Below are 17,546 nucleotides of genomic sequence, written 5' to 3'. Positions count from 1 at the left end.
TCACAAGTTCAAGTGGAATCAACTCTCATCATGGATGAGAAGAAGAAGAAGAAGTTTCTCTCGTGACTTGCTTTTACTGCAAGAGAAAGGGACATGAAGCCAAGGTTTTTTTCAAGAAGAAGCGGGATGAGGAGAACAAGAAGAAAGCATAAGGCTTTCTTCTCTTGCATTAAGGTAATCATGGTATTCATTGTTTATCACTTCTATTCATGATGTCTATTGTTCAATCTCTCATATGCTTGGTGTATTTATTCACTTATCACAATAGCATTGTGTATGCTTATGGGTGAGTTTGTTTATGTTTCTCAATCTAAGTGATTAACTATCATTAGCATTGCAATCTCATCTCCTATTTTTTAACACATCGTTAATAATTAGCAATGTAAATTGGTAAAATTAGTATGATAAACAACATGGATAAAGTTTTTATGATATATCTTATGGACAAATAAGATACACATCACTAAGAATTTGCACAAATAAGATAGGCTATGAAGTTGACAACTTAACACTAGGATCGAGCCATGAATTAAGCAAGATAAATTATACTCTAAACCCTAAAGGTGGCCTCCCTACTTTGATTAAGAAATCAAATGGCCATGGGATGCTATTAAAGAAGAGAAAGTTATGATTGAGGAGGCCATGAAATTTGATGAGTTGAATGAGGAAAGAGAGGGACACACCAAACACAAAATTAAATCAGCCTTGTGAGTAAATAGAAACAAGGGCCTACCAACACTAATGCGGTTGAGACCCAAAAATAAGTGGTAGGGCCACCATTCCCTCCTCTATTATTTGCTTAGAAAAAGCAATTGAAGAAGAGCACGTATAAGCCTTAGCCTAAAGATTTTGCAATTGACCTCTAGAGTTAGAAAATCATCCAAGGATCAAGAGCCCCTACCCCTTCCAACAAGCCCCTCAAAAATGGAAGAACGTAGGATCCATATGAAAGAGATTGCAAAATGATTCAAGTGGGTTTGATACACACCTTTGGATTAAATGTCAAATCGACCTTAGTGTAATGTCTCCCAAAACAATAAATTTATGATCATTAGCACAACAAAGGACACTAGGGTAACACCACGCATAAAGTATGTGAGCATACTTAGACTAGCTTACATATATTATTAAGTACTATAAATCAATATAACTTTATGAAGCATAAGGGTGACCATAACTTTATGAAGCATAAGAGTGACCATAAGCCTACTGATGCAAATGATGCTCCTAAAACAAAGTCATGGTAGACTATATTTCTAGAGAAATCATCATTGTGGATGTAATACTACATGGCTCCAAGGGAGAAAGGGATAAGCCCCACATACATGCCTCTTCATTGTTGAACACCATGAAAGTCTAGTGATAATAAAGAACACAAATTCAATTGGATGTTAGTTAATCTCAAGGGTAGTCACCTAGGACTAGGTTGCATATGCTCTAAACATGTGAACACTTTATTAGCCAGTATATGGATGTGCAAAATCTAGATGTTAGAGAATGCACTATGAATTGGCAACAACTTAAAGAGCCAACCACCACTTTTTGATTCCATTTTGGGAGAGCTCTCATTCAACATCAACACACTAATGGACAACTCAAGTTGACTCCATTTTGGGGAGACCTCTCATTCAACATTAAAACACCAATGGACATGGATTTCCATATATGCTATAAGACCCAACAACCACTTTGGGAGATATATGCTATAAGACCCAACAACCACTTTGGGAGAGCTCTCATTCAGCATTAACACACTAGTGGACAACTTAAGGTGCCAACCACTTTTGATTCCATTTTGGGGAGACCTCTCATTCAACATTAAAACACCAATGGACATGGATTTCCATATATGCTATAAGAGCCAACAAGCACTTTTGATTCCATTTTGGGAGAGCTCTCATTCAACATTAACACACTAATGGACAACTTAAGGTGCACACCACTTTTGATTCCATTTTGGGAGAGCTCTCATTCAACATTAACACACTAATGGACAACTTAAGGTGCACACCACTTTTGATTCCATTTTGGGGAGACCTCTCATTAACAATAAAACACCAATGGACATGGATTTCCATATAAACTACAAAGAGACAACAACCACTTTTGATTCCATTTTGGGGAGACCACTCATCAACAATAAAACACCAATGGACATGGATTTCCATATAAACTACAAAGAGACAACAACCACTTTTGATTCCATTTTGGGAGAACTCTCATTCAACATTAACACACTAGTGGACAACTCAAGGTGCCAACCACTTTTGATTCCATTTTGGGGAGAACTCTCATTCAACATTAAAACACCAATAATCACTTTCTTAGTTCCAACTTTTGTACAGGAGATGCTTCTGACTCCCTACACCATACCTCTTTTTATGCAAAGCTTTTAAAAAAGACCCAATATAAGAAAAGCAAGAACATGCTTTATCAAAAAGACCTAGAACAAGAAACAAAATGGAGTAACTTCACAAAATGCTTCTTTCTAAGCAACAACACCCAAGGTACTATATGTCATATAGGAAGGGGTATTGCCAATGAGTATCCTAGCATACTCTAAAGTTGTAATTGGGTGCAACATACATACTAGCCTCTTAATAGATTTTTGATACTTTGTGTTATTACACTAAATGTTGGTGTAGAGTGCTCGAGACGACACTAGGATATTGCCTCCAAGAATGTACCTCTACCTTAGACTACCTTAGACTACCTACATTGTACTTTAGTCAGATGTCAATAAAACATAAAACCACAGCAAAACTAAAAGACCTTAGGAAAATCCAACTAATAGAATTATTAAACCTCTCTAGATGATAGATATGAGGGCATATGGTACTAGTAGGGTTGCCTTAACTTAGGAAGTCCATTGGCTTGTGGCATTTGCCCTTGTGAAATATGTTGGTGATGGTATTGGAAGAAATTTTTATTGTCGACGTCAAGGGTGGATATGGGAGATGCTTAGATGAATAACCTACCTTACAAATGCACCCTTGCATGCCATCATGGTTTTGGGACTAACCCAATGAAAAGTAATGGATCAATGGTTCGATACAAGGATTGCAAAACAAAGTTTGGTTGCTCCTCCACCCATGGAAGTTTCTTGAAAAGTCTTGCTTAGAAATGACCCCCACTATACCCACGATGTGCTCCTTGCTCCTTATGTTAATTGCAACAAGATAATTCTACACTTTCCTATAGTCAACAAACCCTTTCTTCCCTAGGTTCAAAAACATTATAATGCAATGTGTGACATGGGATTAGAGTGGAGGACCTTCTTGACACTAGAAGATGGTTGAGTGAAGGACAAAGAAGAGATGGTTGTGATCGTTACACTTTCTTTCTATATAGTTGGGTTGGTTTTCACATCAAGGAGGATAAAAATTATGGGCACCACCTTGTTAATTGCTTTGATTAAATAAGATTACACAAAGATTCAAACTAAATGGTCATCAATTGGTATCTATTGAGCTACGATCAAAGAAGAGATTGGTCTTAATACATGTTTCACGTTGAACGATCATCAATTGATATCTGAGCTATGATTTTAGATAAAAAACCAAGGTAGTTAAAAAAAATTTATTATTTATGCTGTGCTCATTGTGTATGACTAATGTTTCTAGAAGGGGAGTGTCCTAGTTTCCCTCCTTTCCCTCTAGAGGGAAGTTTTCATGTGCATTAGGATGGAGGGTGGACAAGCCATGAATGAAGGTGTTTGGGAAATATTTGTAGGGGTGTTGTGTTTTTATATGATACTTGCATGTGATCATAAAAGCCACCAAGATCATGTGGGTCAATTGTTAGGAAGAAAAGCTATCAACATGAGCATGTGAGATCATAGAGGACCAAAAACTAGGCAAGAAACTTCAAGCAAATTCCAATAAAGAAAAGGAGAACACCTAAATACCATCATCAATGACACGATGCAACACTAATGCACAAATGATATTATGTAACACTACCTCAAAAAATAATCTCGTAAATGTGCACAACTATTGGGAATGCCAAGAAAGTAATGTGCTACAAGGAAAGTGTCATATGGTATGGGTGTGGGCTAATTAGTAGGAGAAGGAGAAGAGGGGACTTGCAATGGTTGAGATGTTACTTTGTGTCAGTGTGGGTCACCACATTAACACTACGGAGCTTGATGTTGCCGAGCATGGTTTTAATGGCCTTTTTGGATGTGAAAGGTTTTGATGAGGCGTGAGTTAGTTAGGAGGTGGGCTTCCAAAGAAGTGGTTGGCCTCTTTTTTTTGGGACCAATAATATTTATTTATATTAACTAATCGAAATCAGGCATACATCACCCCCAAAGACTTAACTCTCTACTCTTTTTTAACCTCATTCAAGATTTTACATAGAAATTCCCATCTTTCATCCTCACACAAGAAACAAGACTAATCCCACGAGATGTGATACCCTAGCAATAAGCAAGCCTCCATCATGGCCTCAATAGTGCAGCCCCGGGGGGGACTGTTTTTCTAACATACCCCCATGCTTTGACCAAACCTTGATAGTAGGTCTAGTGCCAACCGAGTTCTCAATAAAGGCAACAAATGGGTGATCCGTCTGTTTTTCCTTGCGGTACCATCTCTGAGTTTTAGGACCAAATATTGGAGGCCTTTTCTTCTCAATCCAACACTTTACCTGCTTCTGCTATACAGCCAACAATCAATCATTAGGGAGAGAACCCTAGTATTCATGAAGCTTAGCCAAAATCAGGGAAACATTCAAGGCATATTCCTCTGCAAGTTCTGAATCAAAATTCTAGAGATCTAATTTTATTTACATTACATACAAACCAACATATGCATACACATTTATACATTAACTTAGTATCCTGCAAACCTGTACATGTAGTCCTCAAAAACACAATTTCATTTTCCTACTAGGCCAGATTTCGCATAAGATGCAAGTTTTGATAATGTTAAACACCAACCCACTGAGCTCATCATTGACTACCCACTTCCCAAGTAACTAGTCCTCCCAAAAGGTTTGCATATTCAGACCCCTCTCTATCCACTTAGACATTTTGCACCAAGTGCTCCTTAGGGTTGGACATTCCCAAAACACATGCTTGCCACTTTCTATTGAAGACCTACATCTAGGGCAAATGCCACTAGCCATGTTCCTTTTTTGCAGTTTATAACCAATAAGTAATGCCCACATGCTAACCTTCCACAAAAAAACTTGAAAGTCCCTAGGGACGTGGCAATTCCATATCGTGCCATCTCTTTTTCTAGCTAGAGGCACTCCACTTTACATTCCATATTTTGTTGCAATACAGAACATTGGCATCCCCTTTTCTCATTAATGTATAAATATCCGTAGTTTTGCCCTCCTTCAGTTTGACACCATTAATCCAAGTCCAATCCTTGATCCAAACTGAAGTATCAGTAGTTGTGGAACATAATTCACTATGCAACATCTCCATCACCTGAGTCATCAAGTCTCTCTCTCTTCTGGTTAATTGAAACTCCTCAGATAAGAGGTCCACCTCTTTCCACCCAACCAAATCCCTGTCCCAACAGTCAGCCAGATATTTAATGCCTTTGCTATCGAGAATCTTTGCCACATCAGTATCAAGTGAATCTAGGGGAGGATTAAACTTATGAATCCACCATAACCCCAAGGACAGCATGGAGTTACTAGTTACCCTCCCCCCACCATCCATAACCATGAAACCCAAATTATCTTTCCAGCAATTACATAGAATTTTGTAAAAAATTGAACATGTGACTTTAAGAGGAGCATATGAAAATAATCTGAACATGTGACTTTAAGAGGAGCATATGAAAACAATTTGTCTTTCTAGTTTAGGTTCCCCCATCTAACCTTGGCCATTACTGTTATAGGTATATATTTATTCATATTTTTTTATGAATTAATAATCTTACAAAAATATGTTTAATTTAATTTGTGCAGGATTCAATTTAATGGAATATACAAGTGGGTACAAGATTAATGTATAGGTGTAAATGTGCACATAGTCATTTTATATAACAAGGCCCACTAGCAATTTTATTTGGGCAAAGGTTTTTATATGTATAAACCTTAGGAGACTTCATATGGTTAAAAATGTGTAAAGCAATACCCCAAAAGTGGGAAAAGGAAGCCCAATTTGTATGCTCACCTATTCTTACCTCCTTGGGCTATTTTTATGAAATAAAATTCTCTAAATACTCATGTCATGGAAGTGGAGCTACATGGCATGGGGGGGGGAGATTGCACCCAATCTTGTCTTGATGGTGATGTTATTTTCTTTCCTTTGCTTTTGTGTTATGCTATGTTAATTAAATTCAATTTAATTCAAGTGTTTGTCTTAATTTTTTTGATGTATTTAATTATTTCTTCAAGAAGATTAAAGGGTGCCGTGACAATGGTATCAAACCTTTGATTTAATTTAATCTTCTTGAAGGCGATCAAAAACTTGTGTGGACAAAGAGGTGAAAGAGACAAAAACACATGTGATTTTGGTAAATTTTTTGAATTGAAATTGATTTTGGATTTATGTTTATGCATGGTTAAAAGAAGGCTTGTTTTTAACCATTGCATAACCAATCTCCATCAATCTATTGTCCAAAGGGTAAAACTAGGTGAAAAACCATTAGTGGGTTTCCCAAAACCACAAAACCACCTTTCTCAACACTAATCCTCTTTATAATATGTCTGTACTAATTGAAAGAGCAAGGAGAGGAGCATGGAGAGCCATAGCCAGGTTGCTAAACCGTTGAGGGAGGAAGGAGCCTATAATGGACGGTGTACAAATCTCCAAGAGTCCGAACATGCACTGTGGGAAAATTTTCAAAAATTAGTTTTTTGACTAATTCCATCTTATTTCCCTTTCCACTCACGGCTATGTATTATCAAATGTAAGGGAATTTTGTTTTTGCTTCTCCCCTCAACTCCACGATGGCCGACTGGCGCTACGCGTTCAGAGAAGAAGAAGGCGGCTGTAAATAGCGCTGCGAATTCAGGAAGAGACGGGCCGTGCGTCGTTGCTTCTCCTAAGCTTTTACTAAGCTTGTGATTAAGCTGGGTTTTGACTAACTCATAAGCTTTATTTAGTAAGCTTAATTAAAAGCTTTATAAGCTTTAATTAATAAAGCTTACAAATGCTTTATTAAAGCAAGGGGCTTTGCATTGCTATCTCTTTTTCCAAAAGCTTATTACGCTTTGATTAAAGCTACATTTTTTTAAGCTTTACTAAAGCGTTATAAGCTTTAGTAAAAGAGCTTTCTTAAGCTTTGATAAACCCCTTACAACAAGCTTTATATATATATATATATATATATATATATATATATATAGACACACACACACACACTTTATCCCATTACCATCTACCTCTCTCTCTCCTTTTGGGTGCATTTTTTTGACTAAAAATTCGAAGAGAGAAAACCCATAACCTCTTTAAAGCAAATTTTTGCTAAAGGACTTTAGAATTTTTGCTAAAGGACTTTAGAATTTTTTATTCCTTCAAAAGAAAAACTTCTTGAGAAAAACTCATCACTCCCACACAAAGGGCAAGAATTCAACAAGAAATTCAGAACTCTCAAATCTTTTAGAGACGAAAGTGAACTCATCATTTCGTGAGACTGATTTATAAGCTAAAACTCTCTGTCTTAATTTAGTTGTGATGACTGCTTTACCCATTCCGCCCATAGTTCAAGAACAAATCTTAGCGCTTCTGCTAATGAACGAGAACTCTAACACAAATTAGAGCGTCAAGTCAAGCATAACAAACGTAAACGCAATGCTTCTGATTATTCTGACTTAGATGAGGAGGAAAGCAATCAAGTTAGACGCACTATTAAAGCTACATTGCGTGCTTAAAATTCCAAGAAAGACTCACGAATCAGTCGAAAGGCATTCACTTTCCAAAATTATGATGGCAAGAAGGATGCACAAGTTCTCATTGCTTGGATTAGCCAACTAGATGATTATTTCTCTAGTGAAAAATTCTCAGAAAAGGATGAAATTAAATGTGCTTGTAATCGAAAGTGCTGCCTTAGGGTGGAATGTGATCAAACAAGGTGAACATAGACCTTTGACATGGAAAAAGTTTCAAAAACTCTTAAAGACACATTTCCTACCTTCACAATACAAAGCTAAGACTCGACAACGATGGTCTATCTTCAGACAGCTTAACATAGAAAATGTATCATTTTATGTAGACAGGTTTTGGCAAACTTTATTACAAATGCAGGTAATCGAGAAGGTTCACACCAAGGATCAAAGAAGAAAGTTCGTAGCAGGTTTGAAACCTACAATTTGATTTGAGGTAAATATGTTTCGACCATATTCTCTTAGCACAGCTATTTCTCTAGCTTTGAATTGTGAAAAGAAAAATGATTTTATGTAGACAGGTTTTGGCAAACTTTATTACAAATGCAGGTAATCGAGAAGGTTCACACCAAGGATCAAAGAAGCAAGTTTGTAGCAGGTTTGAAACCTACAATTTGATTTGAGGTAAATATGTTTCGACCATATTCTCTTAGCTCAGTTACAATTTGATTTGAGGTAAATATGTTTTGACCATATTCTCTTAGCTCAGCTATTTCTCTAGCTTTGAATTGTGAAAAGAAAAATGATTTTTTTAAGAAAACAATGAATCCTCAAACCTTGGCATCAATATCTTTAAACCCTAAAACCTCTCCAAAATCATTTGACACATCTCTTAATGACCATAACACATGTATTAATACTAAGATAGATAATTCACAAAAAGCTAATAAACATGATTCTAAGAAGTGTTACACGTGTAATGAGATTGGACACATCGCATCAAATTGTCCACGAAAGTCAAAGTTTATTTCATTAGGACTCAATATGATCGATGAAGATAAAGAAGAAGAATACCACGATGACTACTCAGCCTCTTGAGGTAACATATTTATTGCATTTGATTACTTAACACTTTTTGGTAAACTCAAGGAGAGTTTTTATGCATCAAAAGTAGAACTTCTTGAAGGAACTGGCCCTTCCATCTTGAATTATACTTTATGAACTTTTCACTGTGTATTAATCTTGTGGTATGGGACACAAGATTAATCCTGTGTGAAGGATTCCGATGCATACTTATCTCTACATCTGTGTGGGATAATTTCTGGTGGTATGGGACACTAGAATTTATTACACATAGAAGTCCTTGATATAATGTATTTTGTTAGGGAACATACTTGAATTTATATAGTATACGACAATTGATCTCCTTTGCTCACATAAGTAAACAAGCATTTGAGGTTAGTTACTTACCCAAGCAGAAGGGATATTACATAATGTCCATCCTTTAGTTGTATGGGGACGCTCGAACACTAGTGTGCCATCCTAGTGAATTGGTATCATGGGTGACTCCACATTAAATACTGATTACCTAGTGGTATTGGCATAGCTTGAGACCATGCTTGACGGGTGTATGTTGTTAAAGTGTAACAAGTAGTGCCATGCTTGACAACTATATTGTGGTCAAGTGAAACAAGTGGACTATGCTTGACAACTGCACATGGTTGAAGTGAAACAAGTGGTTTATACAACTGACGTGCCATGCTCATTGGAGTGTAACAAGTGGTAGCTCACACCATGCTAGATGATGTGTACATAGTGATACTCTCATCATAGTGAAACAAGTGGTGAATATATGCTGTGTTTGTGTCTATCAGTGTATCATATTGGGATTAATTGTACATTGGACAATTAATTGGGATATGTTTACAGAAATAGGTGATGAGCAATGTGTGTCTGTCATACATAAGGGATCTTGTCTATATCATATTATTTTTTATTATTTGTGATTTGATGATGGTGCCAACATCACCAATTTTGGTGTCGCACGAGAATTTTTTTTTTTTGGGTAGCATTTTCTTTTACGCAATTGAGGACAATTGCTTCCTCAAATGGGAGGACTGTTTACAGGTATATATTTATTCATATTTTTGATGAATTAATAATCTTACAAAAATATGTTTAATTTAATTTGTGTAGGATTCAGTTTAATGGAATATGCAAGTGGGCACAAGATTAATGTATAGGTGTAAATGTGCACATAGTCATTTTATGTAACAAGGCCCACTAGCAATTTTATTTGGGCAAAGGTTTTTATATGTATAAACCTTAGGAGACTTTATATGGTTAAAAATGTGTAAAGTAATACCCCAAAAGTGGAAAAAGGAAGCCCAATTTGTACGCTCACCTATTCTTAGCTCCTTGGGCTATTTTTACGAAATAAAATTCTCTAAATACTCATGTCGTGGAAGTGGAGCTACACGGCGTGGGGGGGGGAGATTGCACCCAATCTTGTCTTGATGGTGATGTTATTTTCTTTCCTTTGCTGTTGTGTTATGCTATGTTAATTAATTTCAATTTAATTCAAGTGTTTGTGTTATGCTATGTTAATTAATTTCAATTTAATTCAAGTGTTTGTTTTAAATTTTTTGATGTATTTTGTGAGTATTTAATTATTTCTTCAAGAAGATTAGAGGGTCCTGTGATAATTACATAAGCCATTTCCACCAATTTCCTTATCATTAAGGCCCAAGTAGCATTTTGAGATAGCACCCTAGGTAGCATCAGAGTCCTTCTGGCAACACAATGAGTGGGCAAATGAATGATACCAATGCCCCCTTCCATTTTAGGCACTGACACCTTCTCCCAGGCCAACCAAGCAGGAAATCTTTTCTTACCATTGCCATTTCTCCACATAAAGTCACTAATAGGGCCTATGATTTCCTTCCAATGACACTTCCCAAATTTTAACACAGGACTTAGAAACATGATATAAGCATTCAACACAGAGTTGCAAATATCAATCCTATTATGGAAAGAAAAAGTAGGGGGGCTAATGGGCAACCTTGTCTGACAGACATGTTGATCTCTAATCCCCCTACAACTCTTCCATTAAGAAGCACTTTAGAATATCCACCCACCCAACAAGGAGAGAGTATAAATGCATGCAGCCATTTTAATTCCAAACCCCATTTTTCCCATCACCCTAGCAATGAATGACCACTGTAACCTATCATAAGCTTTCTCTAAGTCCAATTGCATCATAATGCATTTTTGATGAGTTTTAATGGCCACATCTCTACCCAGTAGAGCAGCAAAAATATTATCATAAATAGACATGCCTTTGATAAAGCCATGTTGTTTTTTTAAGATAACCTCGTGTAACACAGGAGTGATTCTGAGGGTAATCACCTTAGCTAGAATTTTGTACATCACTGTTAATAAAGTAATAGGCCTCCAATGCCCAAACCTACTACAAATAGTCTGTTTAGGGATGAGTTTCATAAGTCCTTCTTTAAAGACCTTGTCCCAAAGACCCAGTTTAAAAGCTTTCTTGTAGATGTCAGCCACCACCTCTTTTAATGAAGGCCAGAAGGCTATGAAGAACTCAGTTACGAGACCATCCTAACCAGGAGCTTTCTCCCTACCTAGTTTTAGCAAAGCACACCAACACTCATCAACCTCAATACCTCTTTCTAACCACTTAGCTTTATCAGGGTCCACCTTCTGACTTAGAAGACCAAGCAATTTGTCTTGAGCTTGAAATCTCCTCAAGGAGCAGTTCTCTTTCAGATTTAGGGTTGATCCTAGAAACTTAACCCATTTCAAAGCAAGTGATTTGGTGTCTTTCATAGGATTACCATCCTCATCCAAGATGTTTCCCATTACCTTTATTCTTGGAAAGTTTAAAAAACCTATTGTCAGGTTTTTTGCTATTACTGAAAAGATTCCTTCTAGCCTAATACTCATGTTCTCTATAGCATCTATCCTCCTCAGCTTTAATGTTGGCCTGAATCCAGTCCTATAGTCTACCTCTTCAGCAGTAGATCTTCAAACAAAGCAGACCACTTTCTTCTCTCACCTCTCCTTTCCTTAGCCCTTAATTTACCCATAACTCTAATGATCCCTTGCATCTCATTAGCAAACTAATTCCATGAACCCTCAACCCCCTTTCTCCTTTTTAATTTATCAATGGCTTCTTTAGTATATTCCACAAAAAGGGGGTCTTTCAGGAGTAGATTATTAACTCTTAATTTCCTTCTTGGAAAATGAGATAAATCCATGTCAGTTCCATTAGAATAAGACTAGCTCTCAAAGTATGAGGTACCCATGAGGCCTGGTGACTAAAGAGAGCTCTATCAATTCTTGATGAGGAGGATAAATATTGAAGGCTAAAATAAGTGTGCCTTGGTTTGTCTCTCCAATCCCATGATACCAGCTATTCTTAAGCCCCAAGCCCTTTCTAAGCTCTTCCCATTTCCCTTTTTTCTTCCCTAAAAGAACAACACTGCCACCACATCTATCAACAACTCTTTCTACCATATTAAAATCCCCTAGCATAATGTAAGGAACCCGAGCATTTAACCCGGCAATCCAGCTCCACATACTACTCCTAACCTTATGATTATGATCCCCATACACATTAATAATCCATATTCTTTCACCGTATACTCTACAATCTCAACAACCAAAATTCTTCCCTCGGGATGATTAGCTATAATATTAGTATTAAGATCTCTTCTAACTAGAGTCATGACCCCACTTTAACCTGAACTAACACCACCATAGAAAATTCTCCAATCCCTAAAACTATTTAACTTGGAGGTTTTCCCAAAAAGGTTATGCTCATGTACATCCAAAATAGACATACCCCAAGACTTTACTGATTCCCATAATATAGTATTTTTCTTCTTATCTTTAATCCCTTTCACGTTCTATGTGCACCCCGTAAACTCAGTAATGTTCATCATGTTAATGCAGTTTCTGGGACCATTTCCACTTCCTCTCCATCGCTCTGACTACTCTGAACAGAACCAACATCTTGTTTCATTTAGTACCCACTCAGAAAACTGTTCTACCAACATAGAGTTATCTCTTTCAAGCAGTGGGCTATAGGGGTTAGAAAAGATGATAGAATTCAGATTCTCACCACTCCCATTCTTCCTACTCTCATGACCTCGACTAATTTGGGCCTTCCTAGCCTTACTCTGCCTAACATTGGTTTTGGTTTTAACTTTATCCAAGCCCCCTTCCCTCTTGTTCCCCCTAGTTTCGAACACTAATTCCGTGCCTTTAGGTTCTATCTTATGAGTCTCCAGAGGAATGCTCTCTTTGTCACTTCCCCCTCGATTCACCACTTTAGCCTCATCCCCTCGTGGATTTTAGGACAGGGCAATCTCTGGCAATATGCCCAAAGGCTCCACATATGAAGCAGGCACTAGGGAATGCTCCAAACTTGAAGCCTAACTCCAATTTACCCAGTTGGCCTAAGTCTACTTCCAAGGATTTTGGAGTCTCATTAGTTGGGCTCCATGTGATGCACACGCTATTACCTTGCTTCCCTCCTACCTCTCACCAGGAACATTTAACACAGAACCAAGGGATTGGGCTATATCATGCAACGTAGGTCTAAGCCAAGGAGGAAGTCCTATCACTTCAACCCAAACCGGGCATGCATTTTGTAAACTTTTATTAACATCAAACAAAGGATCAAACGAAAAGACATGCACCAACCTTAGTCCAAAAAATAAGGGACCCTTGGCAAACAACTCAGACACATGTTGACCTTTAATAAACAACACATTGAAAAAACCCTTTCCCAGATAGAAAATCTTAGACACAGAGTAGTCATGGAAAATACTTTCCTGAGGCCACGTGCCTAATTCGCCCTTCGATGAAGGCTTGCCTGGGCAGAAAAGAAATATGCTACACATCGAAAATAACCCTACTTGGCTTCTAATAAACTCTTGGCTAAGCTTCAAGCATACCTTACTCTTCACTTGGTTACAGAGCCTTTCATTTAGCTAGTCAGGAACTCATTTCCTCTCGACGCACTCCACCTTGACCTCCTCACCTTTACGCTTCATCTCCTCCTCTGCCTCCGGATCCCAGTCCCCCCATCCAATCGCCCCATCATCCTCACGTAGAAGCCACCCGCTAGAGGCCACCGCCATGCAAGACCCAATACATCGACCACCTGTCTCGACGTACGATGGGCATGCACCCACACGAATGGATTAAACTCTCCACTAACCCACTAACCTTTCACATGCAAGACACGTAGCAAGATCCGATCTCAATCAGCTCTCTCCAGTTCCTCTCCCAAAAGTGGTTGGCCTCTTTGTAGCAAGTTTGGAAGAGCCCAAGGTGGGCTCCTTTCTTACAAGCTCATGGCTAGTAATTTTCGATGGCTTATGGCTAGTACTTTTAGATAGTTTGAAAAATTGAAATTATCATGGGTTTTAGATGGCTCATGGCTCGTACTTCAAAAATTGAAATAATCATGGGTTCATATGGCTAGGCGTACAGGTGAAATGTTTTTCCGCAACCGGCTTCTCGTGCAAACCTGCAGAAGCAGGGCTCTGTTTCCATCGCTTGTCTTCCGGCTTTTCTCTCTGATCATGCCATCCGAAGGCCTACCAACGCACTGGGATGGGCCTCCGCCGTAGAAGCTCGAGGAGATCAATCAGTCACTTCAACTTCTCCTACCCGCAGCACAATCGGCTTCAGAAGATCATCAGTAGGGCCTCCTGCTCCCTACGGATTCTATAGCAATGGAAATTCTCTGATTTGGAAGAGATGCAGAAAGCTGAAGGGCCAGAAATGCAGACATGAAAACATCAGGTGTCACAGCGCAGGGCCAGAAGATGAGCAGAAAAGTGTAACGTCAACCACAGTGGTCACAGAAGAGTCTGATGAGTCCAAGCCAACCTCCTCTACCTCATCACCTGAGGAGGTAAGTTACCATACTCTATCTATTGTATCCATCGTGTCAACTTGAAAGAATCCCTACCTTATCCAAAGTGATGAATGTTTTTCAGACATGGCTGCAACTTTTGCCTTGTGGCTTGCTGCTGGCAAGAACTTCATTCTCCACTCCAGTCAGGAACTTCAGGTGAACGATGCAAGCCATGAAGGTCTCATAGCTGTAGATGATTGACCAATGTATGGAGGCAGATCAATAGGTTGGGGAGGTCGAACAAAGAAGACAAACTTGGGCAAGAAGCTGAAGGAAATTATCAATGCAGGTGCAAAGAAGAAAAAGGCTTTGAGGAAGGTGAAAAAGACCATCAACTTAGACAAGAAGAAATCAAGCTTGTAGATTTAGATAGAATGGAAGAGACCTCCTATGATTTTTTGACCAAGTTTAAAAGCTCAAGAGGAGGGGCTTTCCTCAAGAGTTTGCGGCAACATTAACAATAGAGATTCAATTGAAAATAGTCTTGGAGTTTTTTGGATGAGGTGGCTATTAGATTGGACATTCTTGAAGCTTCTCAATGTAAGGATCAACAAACTTTCAGAGCCCAGAGTTTGCGGCAACATTAACAATAGAGATTCAATTGAAAATAGGCTATTAGATTGGACATTCTTGAAGTATCAAAAGTTGTCACAATTCTATTAATTAATTGATTGTAAGGATCAAGTGGATCAATGCTAGTAAATCAATGCTTTGGACAAGGATCAATGGATCAAGACCAAGAGATAAGCAAAGTGCTTGAGGACAAGTGGTACGAAGGATGGCAATATACATATGGCATGAGTGTGCATCAATGTTTGCAAGTAGCAAGGTTGAATGTTAGTCTAGGGTAAGCGATTGAAGGAAGTCGGGGTATTGCAGGCCAAGCCAAGTTGGCTAGCAAGGGTCTTTTGATGCGTATCCACAAGGGAAATTAATGGGCAAGACATTAGTGCGTGGACTCGTATGCTCGCAACTAGAGCACTCATGAGATCATTATTTTCTCAAATTTTTCCTTGACTAAATCCTTGTAAAGTAGCAACTTGAGTGCCTATTCGAATGCGGCTTGGTCTCCCACTTGAAGGCGTGACAATAATAGTGACTAAAGGCCCAGTTGCCACTAGGGAGCTTGCGGCGAGGATTTGAACTCCAAAACGTGCAGGATGGAGAGGGTATTTTTGCATGATGAGACCTTGCTTAGGGTTATGGTTTGCATGTGGGTTTGCTCTCAAAGAGCGTGAGATTTGGTATCAGAGTAGAGAAACGGGAGCCCTTGTGTAAAGTCCTTCCTTGAATCTCCCTAAACATAGCCGAAAACCAAGGTTAGTCCATCATGATGTAAGAAGCTAGCTCCTCCCAACCGTGACTGGCATCCACCGATCTCCCCCGAGCCAAGGCTAGGGCTTCTTGCACGATCCCATGGGCATGTGTCTAACTCTGGCGTCCCATACCACCAAAGCCCGCCCCATGCCAACCTACGTACTCCCCATGTGCGTGGCATGAGCATGTCTGCTCTCTTGGTCCAAGCCAGATTGTTAGTGGTGCATCCGCACAACTATGTCTAATAATAACCTAAGCTCTCACTTATATAGTGATAACTATGCCACAAATAGCTAAGGGCTAGATCCCCTAATCCGTAGATTAGTATCCTGGTACATAACCCTCTTCAAACGTTTACTCTTAAATGACATTAAGGAAACGCTTACTCAAACTAGCTATCGATTCCCAAGTCGAGTCCTCCTCTGCCCTATCTTTCCACTTAATCTTATATTTAGGGATAAACTTGTTCTTAAGTTGTCTTTCTTTGAAATATATAATCCTCTCGGATTCATGTGGAACACAGGACAAGTTCTCAACCTCAACAAGTTCCTGAGAGGTAACAAGGTTATCCTTAGCTCCCAACATCTCTTTTAGTCGACTGACATAAAAGATTGGATGAACTTTTACATTTGGAGGCAACTCTATAAGCAGCCTCACTAATCTTTTTCAAGATCTTGTAAGGTCCATAGTAACTAGGGGTTAACTCTCCAACCTTCCTCGTACATAACGTCTCTGAACTCTTTTGGGCACTCTTATATAAGCATTCCCTCGGTGAACGCTGCCTATCAGCATAAAATTGTGCGCGATGATGTACTTGTCAGAGTTGGGAAGCGGCGGAAGCATGAACAAGAGGACAAGGTCGAGAGAGATGGCGAACAATGGCAACAATGTATTAAGCAAGAGCTTACAACAGCATGAGTGCAATCTGTATGTGTATGTGCATGTGTTACAAATTTTGAGGCTCCCTATAAATAGGCTTAGAGCACCACTATCTAGGAAGTAACCAACACGACCTCCTAAAATCGACTACCCAACTATCAAAGTAAACGCTAGTTCCCACCACATATGAGATGCACTATTCTAACACCCCCTCTGCAGCAGCTCAGTGTGTGCATTATTGCTTGAAGAAAACCTGTTGGAGAAGATGCAACCATGGACTCCCTAGTACTAGTTGGATACTGAATACACTTGGGGAAATGCTCCTGTCAACCTATCTCCTAAAATAACAATGTGATCACAAGAACCAAAGGAAACTACTGGCTCCTAGTTTCTACACAACTCTGTAGAGAACCCCAAGGATGAATGATGAACTGTAGACGCCTCTACGCCCACACTCCCTCGACAATGAATTGTGAACACCTTCACGTCCAAAATCCTTGTAACCAACCACAATGTAACATGCGGAAGCTTCGGGGGAGATCGGTAACTTCAATGCTCAGAAATTAGCACACCTTTCTTGGCTGAGAAATCACCTGCAGTCCTTCAC

General features: G+C 38.9%; 1 long non-coding RNA gene across 1 annotated transcript; it reads left to right on the top strand.

Moving 5' to 3' along the window:
• The first annotated feature begins 14,305 nt into the window (after nt 1-14,305).
• Nucleotides 14,306-15,436, top strand: LOC147621578 (uncharacterized). Its single transcript, XR_015269896.1, has 2 exons — nt 14,306-14,740; nt 14,826-15,436. It is a non-coding gene; the product is annotated as an uncharacterized LOC147621578 (long non-coding RNA).
• The last annotated feature ends 2,110 nt before the right edge of the window (nt 15,437-17,546 follow it).

The sequence above is a fragment of the Cibotium barometz genome, chromosome 30, assembly GCF_041138505.1.
Source record: "Cibotium barometz isolate CiBa-2024 chromosome 30, ASM4113850v1, whole genome shotgun sequence".
Classification (NCBI taxonomy): domain Eukaryota; kingdom Viridiplantae; phylum Streptophyta; class Polypodiopsida; order Cyatheales; family Cibotiaceae; genus Cibotium; species Cibotium barometz.
Note: the sequence above shows the minus strand (reverse complement) of the source record. Positions and strands in the feature narration are given on the sequence as shown.